General features: G+C 49.4%; 1 non-coding gene across 1 annotated transcript; it reads left to right on the forward strand.

Moving 5' to 3' along the window:
• Positions 1-5512: 5512 nt before the first annotated feature.
• On the forward strand, positions 5513-5677 carry LOC125411054 (U1 spliceosomal RNA). Its single transcript, XR_007235229.1, has one exon. It is a non-coding gene; the product is annotated as a U1 spliceosomal RNA (small nuclear RNA).
• Positions 5678-9996: the final 4319 nt, after the last annotated feature.

Genomic DNA, 9996 nt, shown 5'->3' on the forward strand with positions numbered 1-9996 from the left:
GGGCTGAGATCTTGCCTGTTTTTACTCAGATTGTGAACTTCGCTCAAGCGAAAAGTTAAGACTCAGAGGAGAAACCTTACTTGAAGTTTCTAGCCAGCTACTTCTACTAAGAATAGAACTGCAGGAAAACGGCGAAAATGTCTGCCCTACCTTTGAAACAGTTCCAAAATATCGGAGTATTTATCTGTGGAACCCTTACTGTCAAATGCACACAGTTACGAGTTTCGCCGCACGAGGGTCAATTTACGACCCCTTGGTCCCTATACCCAGGAATTGGTGACTTGGGGACAGGAAACAGAATGCCTGTCTTGAGTCAGCTCGTGTCCAACATGTCCCCAAAGCTTTCAGGATGAACGTTTGATGCACATTTAGCGTTTTAGGTGCATAGTTTGGCTTAATTCTCCCCAACTTATTTAATGTAAGGTGGGTGGAAACGTTCTCCGTTTTACGGATGGAGTGCCTGCGACAGGGCTAAATAACTTGCTCAAAGGTGCACAGCTCGAAAGCTAGAGCCAAGGTTTGAACAGTCTTGTCTTCTGGTAAGATTAGGGCTCTGCTACCGTGACTCCAGCCTGCGTGGAGCTGAGCTGCCCGCCTCGCCCCCACGCGCTCTATTGTAAGGGTCCTGGGGAACCTTCTGCAGGCTGGGCTGGGTTCGCGGAGCTGTCAGGCTCGTTCTCCAACTTCCAACCTTTTCCTGAGCGTCCACTTTGTGCATATCCACAAAAAGCAAGCAGGAGCAGGTCTCGACCAACAAGTGGTTCAAGTTCATAGTGCTCTCCGTAGTATGACTTATCACTGATTTGAGGTGTCACGCATATTCTGGGCACACAGCTTTCGACTCGGGCTCAGCAGGTCCCTCCATAAGTGGGGCGTGTTACCCTAAGGCGTGTACCGAGAATACCTTCGTGAAGACCAAATACACACAGTAGGCGCTCAATCCCTGCCCTTCCTCTCTCTACGCCCGCCGGCGAAGCGCGCCAATGCAGGCGGGCGCGTCCCATTCCCGCCTCCCGCATCTCCGCCCGCCTTGCACGTCCCGCCGCAAAGGGACTGGGGCAGAGAGGGCGAAACAGAAAATTATTTCCGCCCTCTCGGCCCGCCCCGCCTCGCCCCGCCCCGCCCCGCCCGTCCCCGGAGCCAGAAGGGGATTGTGGGGCCGCCTTGGCCGCTGCCGGAGCCGAGCGGGGCGGAAGCGCGCGCCGTGCTGCTGCTCGGGCCCGACCGCGCCGGCCCCCGCACCTCCCGGCCCAGGCTGCGGGCTGCGGTCGGGGCGGTCCTGGGCCCAGGCGCCTGCCGCGGGGCGCGCTTCCGCGAAGTCTGGCTCGCTGGTTCCCGGAACGGAGCGGGGGAGGCAGAAGAGTGTGGCGGTTTCGGGTTTTGCCCTACGTTTGCTTTCGTCGGTCCCCGGGGCCGGGGTTGCGACCTTTCCTCTGGGCTAGTAGACAGCCCTGGGGCTGGAAGAACGGACTGCGCGGGTGCCCACGGGCGGGCTTGCTTTTCCTTTACGCCTCCTTTGCGAACTGTTTTCAGTCCTCAGAGCAAAGCTGCTGACCTTGGGGCGCGCTTGGAGAGGTTAAGTGCCTTTCTGGAGGTAACCCAGCCAGTGAGGAAGAGGTTGCCAGTGATCAGGTAGACCAACCTGGCATGAGGTAGAGAGAAGGCGGGCGAGGAGAAGGGTACCTTCCAGGTGGTGTCAGATGCCTCCTCCAGCCCAGCCATTTACTGGCTGTGACTGGTTAGAACACCATAACTGCGACCTTCAGCTTCTCCAAAATAGGCTGTACCAGCCCAAGGGTTGAAAAGAGCAAGTTGTCTATTGCTTATGAGGGTGCAAGGAACGGTGATTTCCCATCAAAGGTTATATGACTGGCCGTGACCTAACTAGTGGGGGAAGGGAGATGAGCCAGCAAGTTCCTTCCTAAATCGCAAGTGTTGTGCTAGATGCTCGAAAGCCCATCTTAAGAGGAACCGTGGGAGTCGGGGATTTTCCCGGGCCTTAGGCTGTCCAGAGTCTCCGCTGTTGCAGTGGCCCTAAACGTGTACTTTTCACACATTTTCGCAGGAAGACACAGCCCTGAAGGTTCATAAGCAAATAGATGTAAATGGCTTTAGTTGGCCAAAACTGAGGTGGAGATAATTAGACCCCCTTCTCCAGCCTGCCATCCTAGCAGGTGCTTTAAGAACCAACCCAGTGAGCCTCAGTAGGACCGTGGCCACATCAGGGCAGCAGCGACTTCCTCTAGGGAGTTAAAATGGGTAGGTGGGTAGGAAGGGGGAAAGCTGGGGGGCAGGGGTAAGAGTCATCAGCTAAAGGGCTTCTTGGAAGGTAGTCCCAGCCTCCCTTCTTAGCCCCTAGTATATAGCTTTGTGCTTAGCCTTTACCGATTGAGAATTGGTTGGGTGGTTTCATCTTGGAAGTCCCCTTGAAGTTAACACTCTGTGGGTTAGTGACTGTTCCCAGGGAACTTTCCAGCCTGGGGGTGACTCATGACTCGTTTCTCTACCTCCTTCTCTGTGCTACCCCAGTCCTTTCTGAATTCTCTGTTCATCATCTTATAGTTACCGACAGGACAGAGCTGAGAAAGTTCAGCAGATAATTTCAGTGCATCCTGGGCTGGCAGAGGGAACTACATAGATCACACCTGGGCTGGTGGGAGTAGCAGCAATGTAGAGAAATCATGCCTTCCAGGTGGTCGGCAATGGGAGTGCCCTGCAGTGTTTATGAGGTCGGGGAAGGCCTGAGCTGGGACCCAGTGGGGAGCAAGGGTTCATGGGGAGATAGGGGCTGAAGAGATTCCAGGCAAGAACCCAGCACCCCCAGAGTTACAGTTACAGAGACAGGAGCCCCCAAATCGGTGTGTTGAAGTTGTGTTTTGTGGTAACCGCATCTTTGCAAGTGTAGCTGGAGAGAGGACGGGAGGAGCTGGCAACAGATGATGGGGCCTTCAGTGTCTAGTCAGCATGTCTGGGTTTAAGCCTAGGGGTTAAGGGCAGCACTTGGGGTTCATAAGGAAATACATGCAAATAGTTTTGGTTTGCAAAACGGTAAGTACAGGTAATTAGGTCACCCTTCTAATGGTGCAATCCAGGAATACAAGCCAGAGCTGGGCCTTTTAGATAAGATGTGGTTGGCCATGTGTGCTCACTGTGTTTCTCCCAGATACTGCTTAGGGTTGGGTGGAGGCTAGAAGTCGGGAGGTAGCTGTGACAGTATTCTCAATCTTAGACTCCTTGTGAACTCCCAGTTTTTTTAATTTAAATGCAGATTTTTTTATGTTTTCCTTTCTTTTTTTTTTTAAAGCAAAAATACAGGATTTCTCTGTAGCCTTGTCTTTTTTTTTTTTTTAAAGCAAAAATACAGGATTTCTCTGTAGCCTTGGCTGTCCTGGAACTCACTCTATAAACCAGGTTGGCCTTGAACTCACAGACCCTCCTGCCTCTGTCTCCCAAGTGCTGGGGTTAAAGGCATGTGCCACCACTGTCCAACCTCAAATGTAAATTTTTGTAAATATTTATTTATGTATTTTATGTATGCCTGAGTGAGTGACAGAAGAGGGCATCAGATCCCATTGCAGATGGTTGTGAGCCACCATGTGGTTGCTGGGAATTGAACTCGAGATCTCTGGAAGAATAGCCAGTACTCTTAACCACTGAGCCATCTCTCCAGTCCCTCAAATGCAGGTTTTTAATTTTTTTAAAAAGAGTTATTTATTAATGTGTACAACATTCCTTCCATGTATGCTTGCACACCAGAAGAGGGCACCAGATCTCATTATAGATGGCTGTGAGCCACCATGTGGTTGCTAGGAATTGAACTCAGGACCTCTGGAAGAGCAGTCAGTGCTCTTAACCTCTGAGCCATCTCTCCAGCCCCCAGGTTTTTAATTTTTTAAAAATTTTATTTTAGGGCTGGAGAGATGGCTCAGCGGGTAAGAGCACTGTATCCTCTTCTCAAGGACCCAGGTTCAATTCCCGGTGTCCACATGGCAGTTCACAACCATCTGTAACTCTAGTTGCAGGGGATCCAACACCCTCACACAGACAGACATATAAGCAGAACACCAATGCACATGAAAAATAAATCTTTAAATTTTTTTTCTTTTAGCTAGGTAGTGGTGGCACACGCCTTTAATCCCAGCACTTGGGAGGCAGGTGGATTTTTGTGAGTTTGAGGCCAGCCTGTACTGCAGAGCGAGTTCCAGGACAGGCTTTGGCTACACGGAGAAACCCTGTCTTGAATAAACCCCCCCAAAAAAATTATTTTATTTTTTTTAGTTTTCTGAGACAGGGTTTCTATAGCCCAGGCTGACCTCAAACTCCCAGCAATCCCCTTGCCTCAGTTTTCTAAGTGCTACTATTATAGGCCTGTACCACCACACCCAGCCTAAGATCTAGCATGTTCCGTAAGCACCTAGTGATGTGTGGCTGAACACAAGGGGCACGCTTGAGTAGTGCTGGGCAGGCGTGTCGGAGTCCAGATGTTCAGCTGACTGGCAGAGCAGGGAAGCATACCAGGCTGGAGGGACAGAAGGTCGGGCAGAAAGGGTAACCTGGGACTAAAGGCAGGGCAGTGGGCATGGCTGCAGCATGCACTCAACGGTCATCCAGGAGTGGAGCAGTGGGGAGAGAGCCCTGGGCATGCCCACTCTGTCTGTGGTATGGGAGGCGACAATGCTTAGGAGCTACACAGCTGTCAGTCTGACTCTAGGGAAGACCTGTGCTGGGAAGACCCCAGGTTGACCACTGAGCAGGCCATCGCCAAAGGCAAAAGAGTTTGCATCGTGGAAGGCAAAGGCACTTAGGATAGAGGTGGTGGTGGTCACAGGCCAGCAGGAAGAAGGAGGATTCTAGAAGGAGCAGGTCTAATGACCTCAGGCTGGAAAATTCCAGGCCCTGATGCTGGAGCCTGACAGACTGAATCTGTGTAGGCTAGTCTAGGTGGCGCACACTTGTAACCACAACACTGGGGAGACCGAGGCAGGAAGATAACTGTGAGTTATGAGTTCAAGGCCAGCCTGGGCTAGAGTGAGACCCTGCCTTAGAAACACCAAAAAAGAAAAGGATTTAGTGGGGACCCCTGTAAAGAGGATGGGAAATTGGAAAGCAAAGATCTTTTTTTTAAAAAAAAAATATTTATTTTATTATGTATACAATATTCTTTCTGTGTGTATGCCTGAAGGCCAAAAGAGAGCACCAGACCTCATTACAGATGGTTGTGAGCCACCATGTGGTTGCTGGGAATTGAACTCAGGACCTTTGGAAGAGCAGGCAATGCTCTTAACCACTGAGCCATCTCTCCAGCCCAAAAGCAAAGATCTTAAAGCCAGGGACAGACACCCATAGAGCAGGTGCTGGGAGCTGTGCCAGGCCCATAGGCCTAGAACCCAGATACTTGAAAGACAGGTAGAAAACTCAAGACCACCTGAGCAACTTCAGTCCCAGCACTTTTAAGTTCCTGATAGCCAGGGCTGCATGATACGTGGTCAAACTGTGTTTCAAATAATAGTAATGATTCAGCTGGCAGAGGAGCTACTGTGGTCATGAAGACAGTGTGCCCAGGGTGAGCCTTACCTAGTGCCCTCCAGGTGGGCTCACCCCTCCGATTTCCCCAAATATGCGAAATTTGACTACATATTTTGTGAAATTGGGGGACAGCCATGTTCAGGGGCTCCCATATTTAACAAGGAGGACTGGAACTCAGTGTTGAACGGCTGCCTGACACACACACACCAGTTCCTGGGTTCAGTACCCAGCCCTGCGGGGTGAGGGCGGGTGCTAGGGTGGAGAGGAGAGTGGCACACCTCGGAGGGTGATGCAGGTTAGGAGGTCGAGCCCGTGCAGAGGAAGCCAGGGATGAGCTGCAGAGATGCTGTGAACGCGCTCAGCTGTGACCACAGTCACGGACTGAGGCCAGCACAAACGCAGGTCAGTGTGAGCCCGCCCTGTTCAGGTCCGGACGTCTCCTGTCTCCTCCAGTTCCTGACTGTTGCTCTTTGGCACTTACTGACTGACGGTCTCCTCAGCCCCACGGTGGTGATTTTTATGTGTTGGGCCTAAGCTCTTGGCTCAGTGAGTGTGTGGACATCTCAGGGAGGGAGAAAAGATGTGGGATGGGGAGAAGGAATTCACAGCGTGAAATGAACTGCATTCTTTTTCAGGGGGTGGGTAATGAGAAAGGGTTTCCCTTTGTAGCCCCAGCTATTCTGGAACTAGCTCTTGTAAACCAGGCTGGCCTTGAACTCCCAGAGATCTGCCTGCCTCTGCTTCCCACGTGCTGGGACTAAAGGCTTGTGCCACCATGTCAGGCTATGGCAGTAGAATTGAAAGGAGATAATTAATCAGGTGGTGGTAGTGCATGCCTTTAATCCCAGATGGTTCTGTGTGAGTTCAAGGCCAGCCTGCTCTATAGAAGTAGTTCCAAGACAGCCAGGGCTACACACACAACAAAACCCTGTCTTGAAAAAACAAAAAGAAAAAAAAAAAAGAAAGGAGATGATTAACAGTTGGTGGACCTAGAGTCGGGGGTGACTCCCAAGTTTCCACCTAAGGAAGGAGTGATAGAGGGACAGAATTGGCAGGGTTGATAGTTCCGGTTGGCACTTGCTGACTTTGAGGCCTAGTGCACTTTCCAGAAGAGGATCTTCTTGCATGTTTCACTGAAATTGTTGAAAGGTTCCAAGGCATCTCTAACTCTCTACCTCCTCTCACTACCCTCGATGGTCTAAAAACAATCTTCATGGATGCCTTTGGACAGTGTGGCAAATAGGCGGATCTTGAAGCCCAGGAGGGGGCACAGTCATGATGGGAAACTGGGCAGTTATAGAAAGGAGGACAGGTCAAAGGCTCATGGCATTTAAGAGGGGCAGAGGGAGAGGAGCATGAGGCATATCAGAGAGGAGAAAGGACCCCAGAGGAAATGGATTCTGGGGACCCAGGACACAGCACCGTTGTTTGCCTGAGGGAAACAGACAAGCCTTCACTGAGCAGTGTGTGACCTGGAGGGAGATGGGGCGGGGGAGGATGAAGCTCAGAGGAAGTGCAGTCACGGTTTGGAGGGTTTGGGTGGAGAGCTCAGCTTCTCAAAGGGGAAGACAAACAGGGAAATGAAAGAATTTTTGACTTGGTAGCATATCGTGTGTGTGTACACATACCTGTGCATGTGTACCTGTGTGTGTGTGTGTACACCGTGTAAATGTAGAGGCCAAAAGTCAACCTCAAGAGTCTTTCCTCAGGAACAATCCACCAGAGAAGGGCATGTGTGTAAGTATGTGTGTGTGTGACTTCTTTTAGTATGTGTGTGGGTACAAGAATGCCATAGGGCAAGCAAGCATATAGGGGGCAAAGAACAACAGAAGGGATTCAGAGTTCTCCTACCTTTGGGTTCTAGGACTCAAACTCAGGTGGTCGGGCTGGCACACTGACACTCACCACCTAGGCTAGGCTGTCCAGCCAGAGAGCCCCAGGGATCACCTCTCTTAGTCTCTAGCACTGGAGGCACAAGTGCCTGTCTCCAGATCCAGCTTTGTTGTTTAAAAATTTGCTTTTTTAGCTAACTGTGGGGGCATGTGTACATGTGTGTCTGAGTGCCTGAGAAGTAGTGAGCCATCTGATATGGGTACCAGGAATTAAACTGGTCCTCTGGAAGAGCACCCAGTACACTGAGCCATCTCTCCAGCCCCTCCCTGGTTTGTTGTCGTTTTTGTTTATTTGTTTGTTTTTTAACTATGGGTTCTGGGGATCATATCAAACTCTGGCTGGCATGCACTTCACAACTCTCCTCAACACAAACATGCTCTCTCATAAAGTTGTCTGATTTTTTGAGACAGGGTTTTGCTATGAGGACCTGCCTAGCTTATGGCTCCAGGTCTCAAATGGCTCTGAGAAATTTGTAATAACATATAGGGGCGCTCGTAAATGAAAGCAAACAGAGCATCGTAAATTAAAGATAAACGTTCAGTGCTTTCCACAGTGCGTTCTTGAGTGTCCTAATGTAGATCACGCTGCCTGGAACTTGCTACCAATTTCCTGCCTCCTCCTGAATTCTGTCTGGACTTTGCTGTGCCTAACTCTCCACTCCTTATTTTGTTTGTTTGTTTGTTTGTTTGTTTTGAGACAGGGTTTATCTGTGTAGCCCCCAGGCTGGCCTCGAATTCAGAGATCCCCTGCTTTTGCCTCCTGAGTGCTGGGATTAAAAGCATGGACAACCATCGTCCTTCAAGCTCTCCACTTCTTAAAATCAAATTTAGGTATAAGAATAGAAAGGTGTGGTGGTGCACGCCTTTAATCCCAGCACTTGGAAGGCAGAGGCAGGCAGATCTCTGTGAGTTCGAAGTCAGCCTGATCTACAAGAGCTAGTTTAGTCTCCAAAACTACAGAGAAACCCTGTCTCAAAAAAATAAATAAAAATTACAATTTTCCTAAGTTAAAATCAAATTCAGTCTGGTATAATTTACATATTCTAGAACATACTTTATTTATTTTGCAGTGGTAGGGACCAAAGCCAGGGCCTCTTGCAATAAATAGATTGGTTCTCTGCCACTGAACCACATTTTCACTCCCCTGAAATTCGCTGATTTAAATTTTATTTATTTGTGTCCTGCTGAAGACTGAACCCAAAGTTCTGACACACTAGTCGGGAGCTCTACCACTGAGCACGCTGAGATGGATATATAATACACTTTGAGCAGTGCGGGTGTTGGACATAGTGACGTAGGCTTCTAATTACAGAATCCAGAATGCAGAAATAAGAGGACACATACATTCATGGCCATCCAAAGCTACTCAGCAAGATGATGCTAAAAAAAAAAAAAAAGTCAGGCACTGGTGGCACATGCCTATGTGCCTTTAATCCCAGCACTTGGGAAGCAGAGGCAGGTGGATCTCTGAATTTGAGGCCATCCTGACCAACAGAGCAAGTGCCAGGACAGGCTCCAAAGCAGAGAAGCCCTATCTTGAAAAAACAAAAACAAATATCCTGACAACAAAATCGCCAGATATAGCTCTAGTCCTTAGGCTGAGAAAGGGAGCAGAAAAGGCCAGTACGGGTTTCACAGTGAGTACTAGGTCAGCCAGGAATACCAAGTAGGATCTTGTCTTAAACAAACAAAACAGCTTGCTGGTACATTTCTGTAATCCATCATTTGGGAAGTAGAAGCAGAAGGATCAGAAGTTCCAGGCTTCATAAGATTCTGCCCCCAAAGAAAAGAAAAGTGGCCACAAAAGGAGCTGGTTAGATGGCTCGGTGGGTAAAGGCACTTGCTACAAGTCTGAGGACCCGAGTTTAATCCCCAGGACCCACACGATAAAATTATAGAACCAACTGCCACAAGTTGATAGAACCTTCTGACCAACAAGTGCATGTGCACACTCACACACGTGCACACGCGTGCACACATGCATGTAAATCAGTAAATGTAATAAAAATGAAATGGGCTGGAGAGATGGTTCCATGGTTAAGTGTGCATACTGCTATTGCAGAGGACCTGTGTTCGGTTCCCAGCACCCACATCGTGGCTCACAACCATCTGTAATGCCAGTTCCAGGGGTCCAATCCCCAATATTTATTTTTCTGTATGTTTGTGTGAATGTGTGCCATATGTAATAGGAACACAAAATCCCTGTCACAATCAGAAGACCTTAGATCTTCTGCTTCGTCTTGCCTGGACTACAGCCAGACTGGCCTCCTGGCTGTTTCTCAACATGCCCCTGCCTCCAGAGACCTTCCTGGACTCTAGTTAACCTTGTACCCAAGTCTATATGGTGACACTTGGGAGGCTGAGGCAGGAGAATTGATAGTTTCAGACCAGCCTGGGCTGTAGTGTGAAATCCTCTCTGTAAGGTTTTCTTTTTGTTTGAGATGGGATCTCATGTCACCAAGGCTGGTTTTGAATTCACTTTGTAGCTGAGCATGGCTTTGGATTTCTTCTGATCCTCCAGCCTCCTCCTCAGTGTCGTAATTACAGTCATGTACTACCATGCTTGGTTTTATACAGT

This window comes from Myodes glareolus, chromosome 9 (genome assembly GCF_982192425.1).
Source record: "Myodes glareolus chromosome 9, mMyoGla1.1, whole genome shotgun sequence".
Lineage (NCBI taxonomy): Eukaryota > Metazoa > Chordata > Mammalia > Rodentia > Cricetidae > Myodes > Myodes glareolus.